The sequence below is a fragment of the Lolium perenne genome, chromosome 3 (assembly GCF_019359855.2).
Source record: "Lolium perenne isolate Kyuss_39 chromosome 3, Kyuss_2.0, whole genome shotgun sequence".
In the NCBI taxonomy this organism is placed as follows: domain Eukaryota; kingdom Viridiplantae; phylum Streptophyta; class Magnoliopsida; order Poales; family Poaceae; genus Lolium; species Lolium perenne.
The window spans coordinates 112,485,912-112,510,581 of record NC_067246.2 but is presented as its reverse complement, the minus strand read 5'-3'; positions in this window follow the sequence as shown (position 1 = coordinate 112,510,581).

Here is a 24,670-nt window from a genome sequence, read left to right as displayed (position 1 = left end):
GGTGGATATCTTCCACAAGATTGTGTCTGAACTCATTGCTGAACACGAGAAGGAAACCGCAAAGCTACGGGGCGACATCCTCTCACTTCACGACACCACCAACAAACTCCAAGCACAGCTCTACGATGTTCAGAATCAGAACTGTGAGTATGAAAACAGGTTTAAATACATAAGCCGTGCTGCTAGTTTCAGGATCCCCGAGACCAAGATGTCGTTTCTTGATGGAGAACCTCTTCCTTGGATGTTTGATGACGGGAGTTCATCACCACCATCACCGCAAGAGTAATTCATCATCGGTATTGGCATCCCCTTGGTTTGTTCCAAGCTTGGGGGAGTGCCGCAGTATCATATCATCACTACCTTTTACTTTTTACTGTCAAGTAGTGTCATATCATGAGTAGGGAAGTTATCATATAAGATGGGTTGCAGTTTGGAAGTATCTCTCCTTTAGTTGGTTGTCTATGTATCCCTTGGTATGAGTTATCGTTATGGAATATTAATGAGAAGTCTTATCATTTACATATTGCACATCTTATTTTAGTTTGCAATCTCTATTATATGATTTATCTTGTCATTAGTATTGGTATCACTTTGGGAGCATTGAATAAATCTATTTGGTTTTGGCAAACTTAGCATTGGTCAATAGCAACAACACTTTGAGGTTTAAGTAGAAAAGAAAAATACATGTAGTTGTTCCATTGTCTTTCTTTCATGTTAGCTCATAGCTTATTATTCTGAAGTTAAAATAGTTTGTGCTTACAAGGAAGATGCATGATTGTTCTACCACATGTATATTTGTTTGTTTTCCCTCGACTCTTATGCTTGCTAATTAACCTTGCTAGCCAAAGACCTGTACTGAGAGGGAATACTTCTCGTGCATCCAAACCTAAACCCAAACCTATGCCATTTGTGTCCACCATATCTACCTACTACATGGTATTTTCTGCCATTCCAAGTAAATACTTCGTGTGCTACCTTTAAACAATTCAAAATTTACTATCTCTTATTTGTGTCAATGTTTTATAGCTCATGAGGAAGTAGGTGGTGTTTTATCTTTCAATCTTGTTGGGCAACTTTCACCAATGGACTAGTGGCTTCATCCGCTTATCCAATAATTTTGCAAAAAGAGCTGGCAATGGGATTCCCAGTCCCAAATTAATTAAACTAAATAGACACTCCTCCATGGTATGTGATTGATGGACGGCACCTGAAGGATTCGGTTAGCCATGGCTTGTGTAAGCAAAGGTTAGGGGGAGTGTCATCATCATAATAAAACTAAAATAAAAAGGCACTCCTTCATGGTATGAGATTGTTGGCAGGCACCCGAGGATTCGGTTAGCCATGGTTTGTGAAAGAAAGGTTGGAAGGAGTGCCACACAAAATGAAAATAAAATGGGAGCCGCTCTTTGAAGGTTGTCTAGCAAGGGGGTTAGAGTACCCGCTACCAGTCGTTGACAACAACAAACACCTCTCAAAATGTTACTTTTATTATCTCTATATGATTTCAAAACTGAAAAAGCTCTAGCACATGATTTAATCACTGCTTCCCTCTGCGATGGGCCTGTCTTTTACTTTATGTTGAGTCAGTAAACCTATTTCCCTCTATCTCAAGCAAGCATTTGAGTAGTTGTGATCAAACCATTATATTGTGATCTGCTTCATCATGTCTTTTATTCTTCCTTGTTTAGTACAAGTTTTATCTGAATGAATATAGCTTTGCAAGTTATCAATGATCATGAGGAGACCATTATGATTGAGTATGCAAGTTGTGCCATATAAACTTTAACATGAGAGCGCTGCTCAATGAGATAAATATAATCTGTTAATTGTTCTCTGACCAAGAACGAAGTTTGCCATCACCAACTATGATTTCTTATGCACCTTTATTTGTGATTACTTTATACTTGTTTCAAGTTGAGTTATATGAGGAAGTTGTTTACTAGAATGTCTTGTGTGAATGAATATGATGCTTCTTGTCCATATTTTATTTATCGACTCTTCACTCCATAAACATGTGGTCCTGTTTACTGAGTTCAGTTTCGCTTGGGGACAAGCGAAGTCTAAGCTTGGGGGGAGTTGATACATCCAATTTGCATCACTATTTTGTATCATAATTTGCTGTTATTCATTGATATATTTCATATTTGGACACAATACTTATGTTATTTCATCTATTTTGCATGTTTCATCATTATTGGAGGATCAAGCACCGGAGCCAGGATTCTGCTGGAAAAAGCACCGTCAGAACGCAATATTTCGGAAGATCAACTGTGGAAGGAAATTATACCAAAAATCCTATTTTTCCAGATGACGAAGGAAGCCAGAAGGGGGAGCTGAGAAGACCCAAGGTGGGGCCAGACCACAGGCCGGCGCGGCCCATGGCCTGGCCGCGCCACCTTGTGGTGTGGGGGCCCCACAGCCCCTTTCGCCTCCTTTTCTTCGCGAAACCCTTCGTCCCGAAGACCTAAGCCACAGAGGGTACCTCACGAAGAGTTACAGCCGCCTCTGCGGGGCGGAGAACACCAGAGAGAAAAGAGCTCTCCGGCGGGCTGAGATCCACCGGGGAAATTCCCTCCGGGAGGGGGAAATCGACGCCATCGTCACCGTCATCGAGCTGGACATCATCTCCATCACCATCATCATCATCTCCACCATCATCACCGCCGTCTCCACCGCTGGACACCATCACCGCCATAGCAATTTGGGTTTGATCTTGATTGTTTGATAGGGGAAACTCTCCCGGTATCGATTTCTACTTGTTGTTGATGCTATTGAGTGAAATCATTGAACCAAGGTTTATGTTCAGATTGTTATTCATCATCATATCACCTCTGATCATGTTCCATATGATGTCTCGTGAGTAGTTCGTTTAGTTCTTGAGGACATGGGTGAAGTCTAAATGTTAGTAGTGAACTATGGTTGAGTAATATTCAATGTTATGATATTTAACTTGTGGTGTTATTCTTCTAGTGGTGTCATGTGAACGTCGACTACATGACACTTCACCTTTATGGGCCTAGGGGAATGCATCTTGTACTCGTTTGCCAATTGCGGGGTTGCCGGAGTGACAGAAACCTAAACCCCCGTTGGTATATCGATGCAGGAGGGATAGCAGGATCTCAGAGTTTAAGGCTGTGGTTAGATTTATTCTTAATTACTTTCTTGTAGTTGCGGATGCTTGCAAGGGGTATAATCACAAGTATGTATTAGTCCTAGGAAGGGCGGTACATTAGCATAGGTTCACCCACATAACACTTATCATAACAATGAAGATTATTTAGCCGTATGTAGCGAAAGCACTAGACTAAAATCCCGTGTGTCCTCGAGAACGTTTGGTCATTATAAGTAAACAAACCGGCTTGTCCTTTGTGCTAAAAAGGATTGGGCCACTCGCTGCAATTGTTACTCTTGCACTTTACTTACTCGTACTTTATTCAACTGTTACATCAAAACCCCCTGAATACTTGTCTGTGAGCATTTACAGGGAATCCTTCATCGAAACTGCTTGTCAACACCTTCTGCTCCTCGTTGGGATCGACATTCTTACTTATGGAAAATACTACGATACACCCCCTATACTTGTGGGTCATCAGGGCCCCACTTATTTATGGTGTCTATATTTTTTTGGGTGATTTGACTGTTGTGCAGGGTTGTCAGTGCGCAGGGGGTGCGAGCGAGCGAGGCCGAGAATGAGAGAGATGTTTTTTGTTTTGTTAGAGGGACAAACGAACGATCGTGAAGGACCCAGATTTCCAATACACATCAGAGAGCAGTTTACAGCATGACACAAAATAAATAGGAAATTACGTCTAAATCCCTAAGATTTACATGGTAGACCCCAGGCTGAAAGCAAGAAATGCGATCGGGTCCTTAACAGCCACCGTCCGGATTGATCATCGGCGCAGCCGGGCACGAACCACTTGGCGCGACCAAATCTCCATGGCTAAAGAGCCTGCACACCATGGCCTCCGAGCTGAGCTAGAAACGCCCTGCCAAAACCGGCAGCCAACGGAGGTGGATAATTGGAGAGAGAGAGTCTTGATGCATCTCTCTTGACAAAGAATATGGCTGGGAGTTTGCTTACCTAGCGTACGTGACTTGTGCTCACTAAAGTGTGGGACCTCACGCATGGGGACCACACGTAAGTGACAGACTTGTTGCTCTAATAACTCGGGTGATTATTATACTATGGATCCTTCTTAGTCACTCCAAAATGAAGCTTTTGGGAGGTTTTTGAAATTTTCATGTTTGAAACCAAAAACCACTTATCTTCATGCACGCTTGACTTCATAAGATAGAGTTTAGCTAGGGTTAGGGGGTAGATACATGATTTTCCTGGTTTAAATATGTCTAGACCTTGCTTATCAACTTAATTGAATGCTTACTATATCACATAAGAAGACTATGTGCCTTGTTTTTTTTCATTTTTTTCATTTTTTTAAAATTTTATGCCCATTTCAATCTTGGTCAAATCCTAGGTTTTTCATTCTCTTGATTTTTTTTTAAATTTTTATGCCCATTTGAACCTTTTGGTCAAATCATAGGTTTGACCAAGATTTAAACAAGTTTAAAACATGAAAATGAAAAGGGAACCATGTATCCTTCTTAGTCACTCTAGAATGAAGTTTTTGGGAGGGTTTTTGAAATTTCCATGTTTAAAACCCAAAACCACTTCTCTTCATGGTAGACTTCATAAGACAGAATTTAGGGGTTAGGGGGTAGATACATGGTTTGTCTAGTTTGAATATGTCTAGACCCTTGTTTATCAATTTGAATGCTTACTACATGACAAAACAAGACTGTGTGTACTTTGGTTTTTCATTTTCTGTTTTTTTATTTTCTGCCCATTTGAATCTTGGTCAAATCCTAGGTTAATTTGACCATGATTTAAACAAGTTTAAAACATGAATATGAAAAATTAAGCATCTATCATTCTTAAGTCACTCCAAAATGTAACTCTTGGGAGGGTTTTTGAAATTTCCATGTTTGAAACCAAAAACTTCTTCTCTTCATGCTTGACTTTCATATATAAAATCGACCGAGATTAGGGTTAGGGGGTGGATACATGATTTGTCTGGTTTGAATATGTCCAAACATTGTTTATTAACTTGAATGCTTACTATATGACATGAGAGGACAATATCCTTTTAAAATTCAAACTTATTCTAAGCATTCTTATGTCATATAGTAAACATTCAAGATGATATATAAACAAGGTTTGGACATATTCAAACCAGAAAAATCGATCTCATGTGTATCTACCACCTAACCCTAAACTCGGTCGATTTTATGAAAGTCTAGCATGAAGAGAAGTGGTTTTTGGTTTCAAACATGGAAATTTCAAAAAACCTCCCAAGAGTTACATTTTGGAGTGACTTAAGAAGGATAGATGCTTAATTTTTCATATTCATGTTTTAAACTTGATTAAATCATGGTCAAACACCTAGGATTTGGCCAAGATTCAAATGGGTAGAAAATTTAAAAAAATCAGAAAAATGAAAAACCAAAGTATATAGTCTTCTTATGTCATGTAGTAAGCATTCAAGTTGATAAACAAGGTCTAGACATATTCAAACTAGGCAAACCAGTATCTAAATTTTTATACCCATTTGAATCTTGGTCAAATCCTAGGTTTCACCAAGATTTGAATAAGTTTAAAACATGAATATGAAAATGTAAGCATGTATGCTTCTTAGTCACTCTAAAATGTAGCTCTTGGGAGGGTTTTTGAAATTTCCATGTTTGAAACCAAAAACCACTTCTCTTCATGCATGCTTGACTTCATAAGACAGAGTTTAGGGTTAGGGGTAGATATATACATGATTTTCTAGTTTGAATATGTCTAGACCTTGTTTATCATCTTGAATGCTTACTATATATATGACATAAGAATGCTATGTCCTTTGTTTTTTCATTCTCTTGATTTTTTTCTGAATTTTTGTGCCCATTTGAACCTTTTGGTCAAATCCTAGGTTTGACCAAGTTTTAAACAAGTTTAAAACATGAAAATAAAAAGGGAACCTTGTATCCTTCTTAGTCACTCTACAATGAAGTTTTTGGGAGGGTTTTTGAAATTTCCATGTTTGAAACCCAAAACCACTTCTCTTCATGGTAGACTTCATAAGACAGAATTTAGGGGTTAGGGGGTAGATACATGGTTTGTCTAGTTTGAATATATCTAGACCCTTGTTTATCAAATTGAATGCTAACTACATGACAAAACAAGACTATGTGTACTTTGGTTTTTCATATTCTGTTTTTTTATTTTCTGCCCATTTGAATCTTGGTCAAATCCTAGGTTAATTTGACCATGATTTAAACAAGTTTAAAACACGAATATGAAAAATTAAGCATCTATCATTCCTAAGTCACTCCAAAATGTAAATCTTGGGAGGGTTTTTGAAATTTCCATGTTTGAAACCAAAAACCACTTCTCTTCATGCTTGACTTTCATATATAAAATCGACCGAGATTGGGGTTAGGGGTAGATACATGATTTTTCTAGTTTGAATATGTCCAAACATTTTTTATCAACTTGAATGCTTACTATATGACATGAGAGGACTATATGCTTTTAAAATTCAAACATATGGTAAGCATTCTTATGTCATATAGTAAACATTCAAGTTGATAAACAAGGTTTGGACATATTCAAACCAGACAAATCTCATGTGTATCTACCACCTAACCCTAAACTCGGTCGATTTTATGAAAGTCTAGCATGAAGAGTAGTGGTTTTTGGTTTCAAACATGGAAATTTCAAAAAACCTCCCAAGAGTTACATTTTGTAGTGACTTAAGAAGGATAGATGCTTAATTTTTCATATTCATGTTTTAAACTTGATTAAATCATGGTCAAACACCTAGGATTTGACCAAGATTCAAATGGGTAGAAAATTTTAAAAAATCAGAAAAATGGAAAACCAAAGTATATAGTCTTCTTATGGCATGTAGTAAGCATTCAAGTTGATAAACAAGGTCTAGACATATTCAAACTAGGCAAACCAGTATCTCAATTTTTACACCCATTTGAATCTTGGTCAAATCCTAGGTTTCACCAAGATTTGAATAAGTTTAAAACATGAATATGAAAATGTAAGCATGTATGCTTCTTAGTCACTCTAAAATGTAGCTCTTGGGAGGGTTTTTGAAATTTCCATGTTTGAAACCAAAAACCACTTCTCTTCATGCATGCTTGACTTCATAAGACAGAGTTTTGGGTTAGGGGTAGATATATACATGATTTTCTAGTTTGAATATGTCTAGACCTTGTTTATCAACTTGAATGCTTACTATATATATGACATAAGAATGCTATGTCCTTTGTTTTTTCATTCTCTTGATTTTTTCTGAATTTTTATGCCCATTTGAACCTTTTGGTCAAATCATAGGTTTGACCAAGTTTTAAACAAGTTTAAAACCTGAAAATAAAAAGGGAACCTTGTATCCTTCTTAGTCACTCTATAATGAAGTTTTTGGGAGGGTTTTTGAAATTTCCATGTTTGAAACCCAAAACCACTTCTCTTCATGGTAGACTTCATAAGACAGAATTTAGGGGTTAGGGGGTAGATACATGGTTTGTCTAGTTTGAATATGTCTAGACCTTGTTTATCAAATTGAATGCTTACTACATGACAAAAGAAGACTATGTACTTTGGTTTTTCATTTTCTGTTTTTTTTATTTTCTGCCCATTTAAATCTTGGTCTAATCCTAGGTTTGACCATGATTTAAACAAGTTTAAAACATGAATATGAAAAATTAAGCTTCTATCATTCTTAAGTCACACCAAAATGTAACTCTTGGGAGGGTTTTTGAAATTTCCATGTTTGAAACCAAAAACCACTTCTCTTCATGCTTCTTAGTCACTCTAAAACATAGCTCTTGGGAGGGTTTTTGAAATTTCCATGTTTGAAACCAAAAACAACTTCTCTTCCTGCATGCTTGCCTTCATAAGACAGAGTATAGGGTTAGGGGTAGATATATACATGATTTTATGGTTTGAATATGTCTAGACCTTGTTTATCAACTTGAATGCTTACTATATATATGACATAAGAATGCTATGTCCTTTGGTTTTTCATTCTTTTGATTTTTTTCTGAATTTTTATGCCCATTTGAATCTTTTGGTCAAATCCTAGGTTTGACCAAGATTTAAACAAGTTTAAAACATGAAAATGAAAATGGAAGCTTGTATCCTTCTTAGTCACTCTAAAATGAAGTTTTTGGGAGGTTTTTGAAATTTCCATGTTTGAAATCCAAAACCACTTCTCTTCATGATTGAGTTCATAAGACAGAGTTTAGGGGGTTAGGTGGTAGACATTCTTATATCATATAGTAAACATTCAAGTTGATAAACAAGGTTTGGACATATTCAAACCAGACAAATCTCATGGTAAGCATTCTTATGTCATATTGTAAACATTAAAGTTGATAAACAAGGTTTGGACATATTCAAACCAGACAAATCTCATGTGTATCTACCACCTAACCCTAAACTCGGTCGATTTTATGAAAGTCTAGCATGAAGAGAAGTGGTTTTTGGTTTCAAACATGGAAATTTCAAAAAACCTCCCAAGAGTGTTACATTTTGGAGTGACTTAAGAAGGATAGATGCTTAATTTTTCATATTCATGTTTTAAACTTGATTAAATCATGGTCAAACACCTAGGATTTGACCAAGATTCAAATGGGTAGAAAATTTTAAAAAAATCAGAAAAATGAAAAACCAAAGTATATAGTCTTTTGATGTCATGTAGTAAGCATTCAAGTTGATAAACAAGGTCTAGACATATTCAAACTAGGCAAACCAGTATCTAAATTTTTATACCCATTTGAATCTTGGTCAAACCCTAGGTTTCACCAAGATTTGAATAAGTTTAAAACATGAATATGAAAATGTAAGCATTTATGCTTCTTACTCACTCTAAAATGTAGCTCTTGGGAGGGTTTTAGAGTGACTAAGAAGGATACAAGATTCCATTTTCATTTTCATGTTTTAAACTTGTTTAAACATGGTCAAACCTAGGATTTGACCAAAAGATTGAAATGGGCATAGAAATTCAGGAAAAAATCAAAAGAATGAAAAACCAAAGGACATAGCATTCTTATGTCATATATATAGTAAGCATTCAAGATGATAAACAAGGTCTAGACATATTCAAACCAGAAAATCATGTATGTATATCTACCCCTAACCCTAAACTCTGTCTTATGAAGTCAACCATGCATGAAGAGAAGTGGTTTTTGGTTTCAAACATGGAAATTTCAAAAACCCTCCCAAGAGCTACATTAATTTTGGAGTGACTAAGAAGGATAGATGCTTAATTTTTCATATTCATGATTTAAACTTGTTTAAACCATGGTCAAATCTAGGATTTTACCAAGATTCAAATGGGCATAATTTTTTAAAAAAAATAAAAAAATGAAAAACCAAGGCAGATATTCTTCTTATGTCATTTTATGATGTTTTTCAAATTTCCATGTTTGAAACCCAAAACCACTGCTCTTCATGTTTGAAACCCAAAACCACTTCTCTTCATGCTTGATTAAATCCTAGGTTTGACATAAGAAGACCGTGTGCTTTGGCTTTTTCATTTTTCTATTTTTTTGAATTTTCTGCCCATTCGAATCTTGGTCAAATCCTAGGTTTGACCAAGAGGTAAACAAGTTTAAAACATGAATATGAAAAATTAAGTATGTATCCTTTTTAGTCACTCCAAGATGAAGCACTTGGGAGGTTTTTAAAATTTCTATGTTTGAAACCAAAAACCACTTCTCTTCATGCTTGACTTCACAAGACAAAGTTTAGGGTTAGGGGTAGCTACATGATTTTCTGGTTCAAATATGTCTAGATCTTGTTTATCAACTTGAATGCTTACTGTATGACATAATTAAGAAGGCTATGTGCTTTGGTTTTTCATTTTTTTCATTGTTTTGAATTTTTATGCCCATTTGAATTTTGGTCAAATCTTAGGTTTGACCAAGATTGAAACAAGTTAAAACATGAATATGAAAAAGTAAGCATGTATCGATCCTTCTTAGTCACTACAAAATGAAGCTCGTGGGAGTATTTTCCTCCCACACGTGAGCTTGGTACCACTACACAAGAACCATGCATATGTTAAAACTTTTGAATCATGTGTTTTTTCTTCTCTTGATTACTGCCCAAAGGAGAAAAATTATATTAAATGGGTGTTTTCTATGAAGTGCCTACCGCATGAAGTGTACACACCACCACCAATCCAATTTTCACAGGTCTGCATAAGAGACATGGTAGCTACGTACGATGGCAATTTCCAACGATCCATGGATTATCTCAGAAGACTGTGTGATTTGGTTTTTCATTTTTCTATTTTTGTTGAATTTTCCGCCCATTTGAATCTTGGTCAAATCCTAGGTTTGACCAAGAGGTAAACAAGTTTAAAACATGAATATGAAAAAGTAAGCATGTATCCTTTTTAGTCACTCCAAATGAAGCACTTGGGAGGTTTTTAAAATTTCTATCTTTGAAACCAAAAACCACTTCTCTTCATGCTTCACTTCACAAGACAAAGTTTAGGGTTAGGGGGTAGATACATGATTTTTTCTGGTTCAAATATGTCTAGATCTTGTTTATCAACTTGAACGCTTACTGTATGACATAATTAAGAAGGCTACGTGCTTTGGTTTTTCTTTTTTTTTCATTTTCTTGAATTTTTATGCCCATTTGAATTTTGGTCAAATATTAGGTTTGACCAAGATTGAAATAAGTTCAAAACATGAATATGAAAAGTAAGCATGTATCGATCCTTCTTAGTCACTACAAAATGAAGCTTGTGGGAGTATTTTTCCTCCCACACGTGAGCTTGGTACCACTACACAAGAACCATGCATATGTTAAAACTTTTGAATCATGTGTTTTTTCTTCTCTTGATTACTGCCCAAAGGAGAAAAATTATATTAAATGGGTGTTTTCTATGAAGTGCCTACCGCATGAAGTGTACACACTACCACCAATCCAATTTTCACAGGTCTGCATAACAGACATGGTAGATACGTACGATGGCAATTTCCAACGATCCATGGATTATCTTTGTGCGCAACCATATACTGAATTATTTCTGGGCTAAAAGTTTTATTTCAAATGTAATTGGAAGGAAGGGTACATGAATTAGAATTAAAAAACAAGGTAAATACATGACATGCCCCCAAGATGTGGAAGCCTAAAACAACGGCCAAACATGTGCGGTGCATCCAAGTATAACACATAGCACGCACCGATAGTTTGACCTAAATTTGAAATCAAGCCGAAGGTGGTTCGAAAAAATCGTAAAATGGCAAAACAAAGCACGAAGTTACAAATTTGTGATGTATTATATGTCCATTAGGATATTACAAGGCTGACAAGTATACCTATGTTGTAAAATTGAGCAACATAATACACAATATATATATATATACTACCCAAAATATACGATTAAAAAGTTAAAATGGACATCTAGTTTGTAATGATATTATTTTTGTACCATAAAATTCATATTATGTTGTAATCAAATTAATGATATAGGGATGCACGTTGGCATTATAATCCCTAACGGATGGAGTAAGCACTTCAGTTATAAACAAGGTTTGGACATATTCAAACCAGAAAAATCGATCTCATGTGTATCTACCACCTAACCCTAAACTCGGTCGATTTCACGGAAATTTCAAAAAACCTCCCAAGAGTTACATTTTGGAGTGACTTAAAAAGGATAGATGCTTAATTTTTCATATTCATGTTTTAAACTTGATTAAATCATGGTCAAACACCTAGGATTTGACCAAGATTCAAATGGGTAGAAAATTTAAAAAAATCAGAAAAATGAAAAACCAAAGTATATAGTCTTCTTATGTCATGTAGTAAGCATTCAAGTTGATAAACAAGGTCTAGACATATTCAAACTAGGCAAACCAGTATCTAAATTTTTATACCCATTTGAATCTTGGTCAAATCATAGGTTTCACCAAGATTTGAATAAGTTTAAAACATGAATATGAAAATGTAAGCATGTATGCTTCTTAGTCACTCTAAAATGTAGCTCTTGGGAGGGTTTTTGAAATTTCCATGTTTGAAACCAAAAACCACTTCTCTTCATGCATGCTTGACTTCATAAGACAGAGTTTAGGGTTAGGGGTAGATATATACATGATTTTCTAGTTTGAATATGTCTAGACCTTGTTTATCAACTTGAATGCTTACTATATATATGACATAAGAATGCTATGTCCTTTGTTTTTCATTCTCTTGATTTTTTCTGAATTTTTATGCCCATTTGAACCTTTTGGTCAAATCATAGGTTTGACCAAGTTTTAAACAAGTTTAAAACATGAAAATAAAAAGGGAACCTTGTATTCTTCTTAGTCACACTACAATGAAGTTTTTGGGAGGGTTTTTGAAATTTCCATGTTTGAAACCCAAAACCACTTCTCTTCATGGTAGACTTCATAAAACAGAATTTAGGGGTTAGGGGGTAGATACATGGTTTGTCTAGTTTGAATATATCTAGACCCTTGTTTATCAAATTGAATGCTAACTACATGACAAAAGAAGACTATGTGTACTTTGGTTTTTCATATTCTGTTTTTTTTCTGCCCATTTGAATCTTGGTCAAATCCTAGGTTAATTTGACCATGATTTAAACAAGTTTAAAACATGAATATGGAAAATTAAGCATCTATCATTCTTAAGTCACTCCAAAATGTAACTCTTGGGAGGGTTTTTGAAATTTCCATGTTTGAAACCAAAAACCACTTCTCTTCATGCTTGACTTTCATATATAAAATCGACCGAGATTAGGGTTAGGGGTAGATACATGATTTTTCTAGTTTGAATATGTCCAAACATTTTTTATCAACTTGAATGCTTACTATATGACATGAGAGGCCTATATGCTTTTAAAATTCAAACATATGGTAAGCATTCTTATGTCATATAGTAAACATTCAAGTTGGTAAACAAGGTTTGGACATATTCAAACCAGAGAAATCTCATGTGTATCTACCACCTAACCCTAAACTCGGTCGATTTTATGAAAGTCCAGCATGAAGAGTAGTGGTTTTTGGTTTCAAACATGGCAATTTCAGAAAACCTCCCAGGAGTTACATTTTGTAGTGACTTAAGAAGGATAGATGCTTAATTTTTCATATTCATGTTTTAAACTTGATTAAATCATGGTCAAACACCTAGGATTTGACCAAGATTCAAATGGGTAGAAAATTTAAAAAAATCAGGAAAATGGAAAACCAAAGTATATAGTCTTCTTATGTCATGTAGTAAGCATTCAAGTTGATAAACAAGGTCTAGACATATTCAAACTAGGCAAACCAGTATCTAAATTTTTATACCCATTTGAATCTTGGTCAAATCCTAGGTTTCACCAAGATTTGAATAAGTTTAAAACATGAATATGAAAATGTAAGCATGTATGCTTCTTAGTCACTCTAAAATGTAGCTCTTGGGAGGGTTTTTGAAATTTCCATGTTTGAAACCAAAAACCACTTCTCTTCATGCATGCTTGACTTCATAAGACAGAGTTTAGGGTTAGGGGTAGATATATACATGATTTTCTAGTTTGAATATGTCTAGACCTTGTTTATCAACTTGAATGCTTACTATATATATGACATAAGAATGCTATGTCCTTTGTTTTTCATTCTCTTGATTTTTTCTGAATTTTTATGCCCATTTGAACCTTTTGGTCAAATCATAGGTTTGACCAAGTTTTAACAAGTTTAAAACATGAAAATAAAAAAGGGAACCTTGTATCCTTCTTAGTCACTCTATAATGAAGTTTTTGGGAGAGTTTTTGAAATTTCCATGTTTGAAACCCAAAACCACTTCTCTTCATGGTAGACTTCAAAAGACAGAATTTAGGGGTTAGGGGGTAGATACATGGTTTGTCTAGTTTGAATATATCTAGACCCTTGTTTATCAAATTGAATGCTAACTACATGACAAAAGAAGACTATGTGTACTTTGGTTTTTCATATTCTGTTTTTTTTCTGCCCATTTGAATCTTGGTCAAATCCTAGGTTAATTTGACCATGATTTAAACAAGTTTAAAACATGAATATGGAAAATTAAGCATCTATCATTCTTAAGTCACTCCAAAATGTAACTCTTGGGAGGGTTTTTGAAATTTCCATGTTTGAAACCAAAAACCACTTCTCTTCATGCTTGACTTTCATATATAAAATCGACCGAGATTAGGGTTAGGGGTAGATACATGATTTTTCTAGTTTGAATATGTCCAAACATTTTTTATCAACTTGAATGCTTACTATATAACATGAGAGGACTATATGCTTTTAAAATTCAAACATATGGTAAGCATTCTTATGTCATATAGTAAACATTCAAGCTGGTAAACAAGGTTTGGACATATTCAAACCAGACAAATCTCATGTGTATCTACCACCTAACCCTAAACTCGGTCGATTTTATGAAAGTCTAGCATGAAGAGTAGTGGTTTTTGGTTTCAAACATGGCAATTTCAAAAAACCTCCCAAGAGTTACATTTTGTAGTGACTTAAGAAGGATAGATGCTTAATTTTTCATATTCATGTTTTAAACTTGATTAAATCATGGTCAAACACCTAGGATTTGACCAAGATTCAAATGGGTAGAAAATTTAAAAAAATCAGGAAAATGGAAAACCAAAGTATATAGTCTTCTTATGTCATGTAGTAAGCATTCAAGTTGATAAACAAGGTCTAGACATATTCAAACTAGGCAAACCAGTATCTAAATTTTTATACCCATTTGAATCTTGGTCAAATCCTAGGTTTCACCAAGATTTGAATAAGTTTAAAACATGAATATGAAAATGTAAGCATGTATGCTTCTTAGTCACTCTAAAATGTAGCTCTTGGGAGGGTTTTTGAAATTTCCATGTTTGAAACCAAAAACCACTTCTCTTCATGCATGCTTGACTTCATAAGATAGAGTTTAGGGTTAGGGGTAGATATATACATGATTTTCTAGTTTGAATATGTCTAGACCTTGTTTATCAACTTGAATGCTTACTATATATATGACATAAGAATGCTATGTCCTTTGTTTTTCATTCTCTTGATTTTTTCTGAATTTTTATGCCCATTTGAACCTTTTGGTCAAATCATAGGTTTGACCAAGTTTTAACAAGTTTAAAACATGAAAATAAAAAAGGGAACCTTGTATCCTTCTTAGTCACTCTATAATGAAGTTTTTGGGAGAGTTTTTGAAATTTCCATGTTTGAAACCCAAAACCACTTCTCTTCATGGTAGACTTCAAAAGACAGAATTTAGGGGTTAGGGGGTAGATACATGGTTTGTCTAGTTTGAATATGTCTAGACCTTGTTTATCAAATTGAATGCTTACTACATGACAAAAGAAGACTATGTACTTTGGTTTTTCATTTTCTGTTTTTTTTATTTTCTGCCCATTTAAATCTTGGTCTAATCCTAGGTTTGACCATGATTTAAACAAGTTTAAAACATGAATATGAAAAATTAAGCTTCTATCATTCTTAAGTCACTCCAAAATGTAACTCTTGGGAGGGTTTTTGAAATTTCCATGTTTGAAACCAAAAACCACTTCTCTTCATGCTTCTTAGTCACTCTAAAACGTAGCTCTTGGGAGGGTTTTTGAAATTTCCATGTTTGAAACCAAAAACAACTCCTCTTCCTGCATGCTTGCCTTCATAAGACAGAGTTTAGGGTTAGGGGTAGATATATACATGATTTCATGGTTTGAATATGTCTAGACCTTGTTTATCAACTTGAATGCTTACTATATATATGACATAAGAATGCTATGTCCTTTGGTTTTTCATTCTTTTGATTTTTTCTGAATTTTTATGCCCATTTGAATCTTTTGGTCAAATCCTAGGTTTGACAAAGATTTAAACAAGTTTAAAACATGAAAATGAAAATGGAAGCTTGTATCCTTCTTAGTCACTCTAAAATGAAGTTTTTGGGAGGTTTTTGAAATTTCCATGTTTGAAATCCAAAACCACTTCTCTTCATGATTGAGTTCATAAGACAGAGTTTAGGGGGTTAGGTGGTAGACACTCTTATGTCATATAGTAAACATTCAAGTTGATAAACAAGGTTTGGACATATTCAAACCAGACAAATCTCATGGTAAGCATTCTTATGTCATATTGTAAACATTCAAGTTGATAAACAAGGTTTGGATATATTCAAACCAGACAAATCTCATGTGTATCTACCACCTAACCCTAAACTCGGTCGATTTTATGAAAGTCTAGCATGAAGAGAAGTGGTTTTTGGTTTCAAACATGGAAATTTCAAAAAACCTGCCAAGAGTGTTACATTTTGGAGTGACTTAAGAAGGATAGATGCTTAATTTTTCATATTCATGTTTTAAACTTGATTAAATCATGGTCAAACACCTAGGATTTGACCAAGATTCAAATGGGTAGAAAATTTTAAAAAAATCAGAAAAATGAAAAACCAAAGTATATAGTCTTCTGATGTCATGTAGTAAGCATTCAAGTTGATAAACAAGGTCTAGACATATTCAAACTAGGCAAACCAGTATCTAAATTTTTATACCCATTTGAATCTTGGTCAAACCCTAGGTTTCACCAAGATTTGAATAAGTTTAAAACATGAATATGAAAATGTAAGCATTTATGCTTCTTACTCACTCTAAAATGTAGCTCTTGGGAGGGTTTTAGAGTGACTAAGAAGGATACAAGATTCCATTTTCATTTTCATGTTTTAAACTTGTTTAAACATGGTCAAACCTAGGATTTGACCAAAAGATTGAAATGGGCATAGAAATTCAGGAAAAAATCAAAAGAATGAAAAACCAAAGGACATAGCATTCTTATGTCATATATATAGTAAGCATTCAAGATGATAAACAAGGTCTAGACATATTCAAACCAGAAAATCATGTATATATATCTACCCCTAACCTTAAACTCTGTCTTATGAAGTCAACCATGCATGAAAAGAAGTGGTTTTTGGTTTCAAACATGGAAATTTCAAAAACCCTCCCAAGAGCTACATTAATTTTGGAGTGACTAAGAAGGATAGATGCTTAATTTTTCATATTCATGATTTAAACTTGTTTAAACCATGGTCAAACCTAGGATTTGACCAAGATTAAAATGGGCATAATTTTTTAAAAAAAATCAAAAAATGAAAAACCAAGGCAGATATTCTTCTTATGTCATTTTATGATGTTTTTGAAATTTCCATGTTTGAAACCCAAAACCACTGCTCTTCATGTTTGAAACCCAAAACCATTTCTCTTCATGCTTGATTAAATCCTAGGTTTGACATAAGAAGACCGTGTGCTTTGGCTTTTCATTTTTCTTTTTTTTTGAATTTTCCGCCCATTCGAATCTTGGTCAAATCCTAGGTTTGACCAAGAGGTAAACAAGTTTAAAACATGAATATGAAAAAGTAAGTATGTATCCTTTTTAGTCACTCCAAAATGAAGCACTTGGGAGGTTTTTAAAATTTCTATGTTTGAAACCAAAAACCACTTCTCTTCATGCTTGACTTCACAAGACAAAGTTTAGGGTTAGGGGTAGATACATGATTTTCTGGTTCAAATATGTCTAGATCTTGTTTATCAACTTGAATGCTTACTGTATGACATAATTAAGAAGGCTATGTGCTTTGGTTTTTCATTTTTTTCATTGTTTTGAATTTTTATGCCCATTTGAATTTTGGTCAAATCTTAGGTTTGACCAAGATTGAAACAAGTTAAAACATGAATATGAAAAAGTAAGCATGTATCGATCCTTCTTAGTCACTACAAAATGAAGCTTGTGGGAGTATTTTTCCTCCCACACGTGAGCTTGGTACCACTACACAAGAACCATGCATATGTTAAAACTTTTGAATCATGTGTTTTTCTTCTCTTGATTACTGCCCAAAGGAGAAAAATTATATTAAATGGGTGTTTTCTATGAAGTGCCTACCGCATGAAGTGTACACACTACCACCAATCCAATTTTCACAGGTTTGCATAACAGACATCGTAGATACGTACGATGGCAATTTCCAACGATCCATGGATTATCTTTGTGTGCAACCATATACTGAATTATTTATGGGCTAAAAGTTTTATTTCAAATGTAATTGGAAGGAAGGGTACATGAATTAGAATTAAAAAACAAGGTAAATACATGACATGCCCCCAAGATGTGGAAGCCTAAAACAATGGCCAAACATGTGCGGTGCATCCAAGTATAACACATAGCATGCACCGATAGTTTGACCTAAATTTGAAATCAAGCCGAAGGTGGTTCGACAAAATCGTAAAACGGCAAAACAAAGCATGAAGTTACAAATTTGTGATGTATTATATGTCCATTAGGATATTACAAGGCTGACAAGTATACCTATGTTGTAAAATTGAGCAACATAATACACAATATATATATATTACCCAAAATATACGATTAAAAAGTTAAAATGGACATCTAGTTTGTAATGATATTATTTTTGTACCATAAAATTCATATTATGTTGTAATCAAATTAATGATATAGGGATGCACGTTGGCATTATAATCCCTAACGGATGGAGTAAGCACTTCAGTTATGAAAAGTACTGAACAATGCATGCGAAAATGATTTTTATTGGAATACTAGTTCAACTTATTTTGTTATAAAGGGGAGCGTCGTGAGATTGATCGACCTAAATTTGTAAACAAGCCAAAGTTATTGTGGGGCTCGATATAAAAAGGTCGAAAGAAATGATGGAGTCATATAATTTGTGGTTCACATACTTCCACTATGAACAATACTAACATAATTTACTTGAAACTTGTTGGCCATGCCATTCTGCTACCCCCCCACCCCAAAAAAATCAAATATGAATCCTTGTGGCACGACCATGTTGGGGTTCACTTCTGGGCTTCTGGCTATCTACCCAGCCGAGCATGCGGGCTCTATTACCTTGTACGAATCCTCGTTTTAAACCAAGAAGTGAACAAACTCCCCCCCCCCGCCACACACACACACACACTCTCTCTCTCTCTCTCTCTCTCTCCACTAACTGGCTTTAGATATCGCATTATTTGTCTCTCAGACTCCATTGATTTGCCCCAAGTTCAACAAGGTCGCTCCCTTTTCCTCTGAGAGTCCATTGATTTTTATTTCCTGGTGTCACTTGTGCTAAACTGTCATTCCTTGTACTCCCTCCGATTCATATTACTTGATGGTAATATAGATGTACCTAGACACATTTTAGTTGTAGATACATCCATTTACCATCAATTAATATTGATCGGAGTTGCAGCGTGGTATGAGGCCTGCCGCCTGCCACCGTCGGCGAGGTTCCAAGTAAACGGTGCCAGAAGAAGAGTAGCGCGGCTCCGGATTCAACCACGAGGCGGCGATGGACGGCACCATGGAAATAAATGCTACAAATTTGGAGGCCATCGCGTACTCGCTGGAACGGCACATGTCATGTGCTCCCACGACGGTTGCGGGGTCAACGTCAGCTACCACGAGTCCCTAATCCACCAGATCGCGTACCCGCATGGCCGGTGCAACTGCACGGAGCAGGGCTGCGAATTCGCCGCCCCACCGTCAGCGCTCCTCGTTCACCTCGCAGAGGCCCACTCGAATCAAGTGCACAGGTTAGAGTATGGCAAATCCATAGAGTTCCGGGTGACCATGACGCACCCGTGCTCGCCGTGCAGGCGGCTCATCGTCGAAGGGGATGACGGCTCCGTGTTCGTCCTGTACATCGACGCGCTCGGCCCATCCATTGTCTTGTCTTTGGTATGCGTCAGGTCGGCCACATCCGTGTGGCCGCTCTACAGGGTGAAGATCTGGGCGCACGGCCTGCCGCCGTCCTTGAAATCGGACTGCAGGCGGGATGTCGTGAAGATGTCCGCCGATCACGTCGTTCCTCGTTGTGCCGGGGCCATACCTCGTTGGTGCTGGATCGTCTAAGGAGCTGCGTTTCTACATTCGCATATGCAAGCAGATGTAGCTACTGCTACTTTGCGTAGTTGAAAAAACTGTCAATTTGTAAAGTACTAGAGTGTTCGTACGGCTGCTATTTTTTTATGGGGTCTTTGTTTCATATTTGTGCTGAACTGTTTGTAGTAGTACTTATACTTAATAATAATGCAGCGTGGAAGTGAATACTCTTTTTTTTGTGTGAATCGAAAGTGAATACTCCAACTACTATATGTAATTGTAACCCCTCCATCTGATTTACTCCCTGCGTCTCGATTTATAGGGCTTGGTTTATTTTGCAGCAGGACCAAGGCATTGTTTCATTGAATGACAAAAACTCTCCGGAGTGCTGCCTCCTCCGGATGACAATAAAACATGATGTACAATGGGTTCTTTTTTAGTCTTATCTTTGGTAACGAGACATCCTAAATTTGTGGTGAGAGAGATTATGCTAAGAGATGATCTCTTAGCTAAGAGAAGGCAAAGTCTTTTTTCATCTTTCTCTTTCTTCCACATCAGCGTTTATCCTACGTGGCACTGCTAAAATATCACAATTGTACATGCCCTAATACTCCACTAATGGTGTACAAAGCGTGCATGCAGCCGATCACATGCCCCCATGCAAACTTGTTTGGTTTCACACTCCACCAGCATGCACAAGGTTGTTCCCAGAGAATAGAAAAAGGAGAAAAGGGAAGGTGGAGACTAATTCGAGAAGGTTACTAGTACTTCTAATTTAAATGTGTAACACCCCAAATTTCAAAATAAAGAGAAAATGAATTTCCTTTTTCCGAAAATGAGAACCAACAAAAACTTTTCTTAAATAGAGTGTTATGCTTAGTGCTCCTATCTATTACCTGTGTTTTGCCATGATGAGTGTTAGTATGCTTAGGGGATAAATCCTAAAACCCTAAAGTGATCAAGTGAAGATCACCAACCAAATGAAATTAAAAGGAGAAAGAAATCAAATAAGGAAAACCCTAAACCCTAACCTTCTCAGAAATCATTTTGGATCTTCTCTTTTTGAGAAACCTAAAATAAAGGAAAAACCATATGTGGGCCTATGGCCATAATATATAAATCTTAAACCCTACCTTTTCTTTTTGCTAAATGGTGGTGAACCATTGCAAAACTTATTAAACCCTAAACCCCCATCCCTCTTGACATCAATCTTTGCAAAATAAAATAAAAAGGAAAACATCTTATTTAAGAAAGAGGCATATATGCCTATGGCTATTGTTGTAAAACTCTACCTTAGGCCTTTCTACCTTACTTAGAGAATTGGAAAACCTTCTTAGACCTTATCTAGTATTTTTCCAACACAATCCAAAGTGGAACAAAAGGTTTTGAAAAGAAAGTAATAATGCCATAGAGACATATGAGAGCAAAATATCAAATTTGTGAAATTGAGGATCTTGACCCTAAGACTTCTAGTAAATGGTTGGATCACTCCTATATACCATTTCAACTCTCAACAACCTCAATTGGGTCAAGCCTAGTCAAATTAAAAATCAAATGCCACATATGCATAGAGGCATATGTGACACATAGCCATTCTCATCAATTCTTGTCCTAGGCACTTCTACCCTAACCAAATGGTGTGAAACCCTCTCTGAACCCAATCTAACCCTAATGTGACCCTCAAACTTGCTCAAGTAAAGCAAGGGGAGCACCTTACCAGAAAAAGAAAAATTGACATGTCACCTCCCATGTGTTGTTGCCAATTTTACAAATCTTTGAGCTAGACCTTTTGGAATGGTTTCAATGGTTTGAAAATGTTTCTAAACTAATAAGAATGACATTAGAGTCAAGACAAGTCCCATCAAATGGAGAGAAATCCAATAGTGGGATAATTCCATTTTTCCCTCACATACACATAGGGCCAATTGATCAAACCTTGACCTAGGCCCCAATCTTGTCTCAAAATGGTTGGACCCTTTTTCCCAACCCAATCTAACACCAAATAAACCTCACCCTTGTCAAAAGGAAGCAAAGAGGAATAAAAGAAGAAAAGTTAGAATTTCACGAAACCCTCACATAGGGCTTATGCCATTTTTATAAATTTTGACCCTAGACCATTTTGGCCTTCACCATTAGCTGTATAATGTTACTAAACACTTATTACAACTTTTGGAATCAAAGAAACCCAATTCAAATGTTTTTCAAACTCAATTGGGGATCACATGTGATAATGGTCAAATCTGCCATTTATATTCTGGTCCCTACTTTGAGCCTCTCTATTTCAAGTTTTTCAAACTAAACTTTCCCAACTCCTTGCATGTCATCCAAGAGCACATCAAGGAGAGCAACTTTGGTAAAGACCCCCTGGCCAAAATCAGCTTTGATCAATAGCTAGGTTCATCCAAAGTTGAGACTTTTTATTGTGTGGAACAATCTCACTTTGTCACTTTTTGCTTTTCTTTGAATTTCAAAATTTCACCACCACACATGTTTGGCTCTGGTCATTTGAAACCTAAACAAGTACACCTTTTTCAAATTTTGGAACCATAGCACACAAACCAATTTCGACAAGACTTTGCATTTTTGCAAATAGGCATTAACTCCAACACTATTTGAAATAGTGTTCTAAGCCCACACTAGTGCAGCACCTGCCTCTACCTTGCTCCTACATGTCCCCTGGTCCCCTCTAACCCTAGCCATGCATAGAAAACCTAGAGGGAAGCTAGACATGCCCATGCCCATGGCATGCCGGCCATGCCGTGCCCCCTCTCTTCTCTTTCACCTCCAGCCCTGGCCCTGATGTCCACGAGCACCACCTCACCTCCCTAGTGCAGCCTATGCCAAGCCTGGTTGGAGAAGACGCCGTGAACTCGCCGGAATTCGCGCGCCCAGAATGGCCCAGGCCATGCCGATCACGGCGTGGACACGCCCCAGCGCGCGCCACGGCCACCTGCCGCCCCGACGATCTGCGCAGCCCCTGGCCCCCCTCTCTGAACGTTGAGCATCACCGCCGCACCCTGAACCCGCCTGACACGGTCCCGTGTCCTCGCGCCGCCTGTCGCCGTCGACACCGTCGCCGTTTTCCCGCGGACGCCGCCGCAGACCTGGACGCAATGCGCGCCAACCCGACCGTCCCCCACCTAGCTAGCAAGCGCTCTAGCACCGCCATGATCTCGCCTACCTAGCGCCGCCCTCGCCTATCCCCATTACTCGCCAGAAACGCCGCGACCATGTCGACTCCGCCGCAGACCTCTGGCCACCTCGAGTCGCTATAAAAGGAGGACACCCGCGGCCAATTCTTGCACACCAGTCGCCTTCCCTCCACATCCTTGATCTCCTCGACCACCTCCCCCTTCTCAATTCCGCCGGAGTAGCCCCAATTTCATCGCCGGAGCCCGTAGAGGTCCTGAGATCGCCGCCGTCGATTCAGGCCACCATTCGAGCCCCCGCCGGCGCCATCTGCTTCCTCGTCGTCGACAACACCGTCCTGCATCATCGCCGACCGTCGCCGGAGCCCCAGCTCGCCGTCGACCCCCTGCCGTAGCCGCGCCAGCAAGCCCTCGCGTCGACGACGACGACGCTCCACCGCCGCACGATCTTTCTCTAATCCTACGGCCCGCACCATCCCGTACCGATTCGGGTGAGTGAACCCACTGACGAGTGGGGCCTGTTGTCAGCTGGCCCGCTGCGCGCTGGACGCACTGCTGGGCCGGCCCAACTCTGCCCCCGGGCATTTTAAATCTTTGGGCCCGTTTGTTTTCCCGCCGGCCCTGTTATTCAAATCCAGTTTAATAAATTGCAAATGATTTTGAATACTGCCTCCACTTTGAAATTGAATAGTTTCAAATCCGCTGAACCAAAATTTATGAATTTTATTTTTTTGGAAAGCTAGTGAAATTATCTATCAAATGCCACTGACCTCATGGTCAAATTCTTTGTAGAAGTAATGTAGCAAAATAAACCAGACAGGGACTTTTCTGCTTTAGATTAATTCCTAAAAATCAACCAAAATAGCTATTGAGTTGATTCCAACTCCAATAGCTCACTTTTGACTTGCACTAATTGTTTTTGCAATAAAATGGTGTGGTCACTTTACATGATCATGCCCTAGTTTAAGTAGTGGATAATATGGCTAGTTTAACTAGTGGATATTGTCCAAAACTATTAAGTAATTCATATGAAGTCTTATGCTTCATTCAAATCTTGTCTCAAATGAATTCATGTGATGTTTGGACCCCTGGCCCAAACTCACCTATATGAATTCCTTAGAGATTTAAATCAAGTGTAGTGTTATTAAATGGTATGAGGTACTCTACCTCATTTAAATCTCTTTCTCAAAATGATGATGATGAATGGTTGACTTGGGTCAACATGATTTCATGCATGATTGTTTGAGGAATTAAATCTTAAGAAGATTTCAATAAGAGAAAAGTATTTCTCAAGAACTATATGGAAGTTATCTTTTACACATGTAAGGAGAAGAAATTACTCTTCCTCAAGCAACACAACCAATGCACCTTAATTGTAGTAATTGTGTGAATAGAATAATTGGTGTAAATACAAGTAATGTTAGAATAACCAAAGAATTGTTGAGGATGTGAAACCACCTCAATGGTAGTTGTTAACCTAGTTGCAACTATGTGTTAAATCATATGAGAGGTTCCCTCTCATTTAAATCTTGGTCTCAAGTATTTCAACATGAGGTGGTGACCATGGTCTATATAAACCTCATATTGAGTTAATTGGTGAC